General features: G+C 40.8%; 1 pseudogene; it reads left to right on the top strand.

Annotated features, from left to right (window-relative positions):
• Positions 1–396: 396 nt before the first annotated feature.
• Positions 397–508, top strand: LOC116895052 (annotated as a pseudogene).
• Positions 509–853: the final 345 nt, after the last annotated feature.

The raw sequence follows: 853 nt of genomic DNA, 5'->3' as shown, positions 1-853 counted from the left end.
AAATTATTTAAAAATAGGGTTGGGGATTTAGCTCAGCGGTAGAGCACTTGCCTAGCAAGCACAAGGCCCTGGGTTTGGTCCCCAGTTCCAAAAAATAAATAAATAAATAAATAAATAAATAAAAAATAGTTGTCTTACATGCATGTATGCATGTATGCTTTGCCTGCATGTATATCTGTGAACCACATTTGTACAAAGGATTTAGAGGACAGAAAATGGCTCCAGACAAGCTGCCATTGGGTGTGGGGAATTTAACCCATGCTTTCTGGAAGAACAGCCAGTACCCTCAACCACTAAGCCATCTCTCCCAGTGTTGTTCACAAATGATACCTCCTAAGAAATTTGGTTTTAGGAGATTAGCATTATTTTGTGGGAACCATTTAATCTGTGAAACAAGTCTACGGCCATACCACCCTGAATGCGCCCGATCTCGTCTGAAGCTAAGCAGGGTCGGGCCTGGTTAGTACTTGGATGGGAGACCGCCTGGGAATACCGGGTGCTGTAGGCTTTAAAAAAAAAAAAAAAAATCTGTGAAACAAAATTTGAAAATCTATTTCTGAGAGCTGTTTCACACAGCTATCTTCCTGTTCTCCTGGTGATTATGAACAATTTTTTTAAAGGTTTATTTATTTAATGTATGTAAGTACACTGTAGCTGTCTTCAGTCACACCAGAAGAGGGCATCAGATCCCATTACAGATGGTTGTGAGCCACCATGTGGTTGCTGGGAATTGAACTCAGGACCTCTAGAAGAGCAGTCAGTGCTCTTAACCACTGAGCCATCTCTCCAGCCCGATTATGAACAAATTGATATAATTCACAAAGGGGTAACTATCAAAGGCTCACTTAAATCA

This window comes from Rattus rattus, chromosome 2, assembly GCF_011064425.1.
Source record: "Rattus rattus isolate New Zealand chromosome 2, Rrattus_CSIRO_v1, whole genome shotgun sequence".
Taxonomy (NCBI): Eukaryota; Metazoa; Chordata; class Mammalia; order Rodentia; family Muridae; genus Rattus; species Rattus rattus.
Note: the sequence above shows the minus strand (reverse complement) of the source record. Positions and strands in the feature narration are given on the sequence as shown.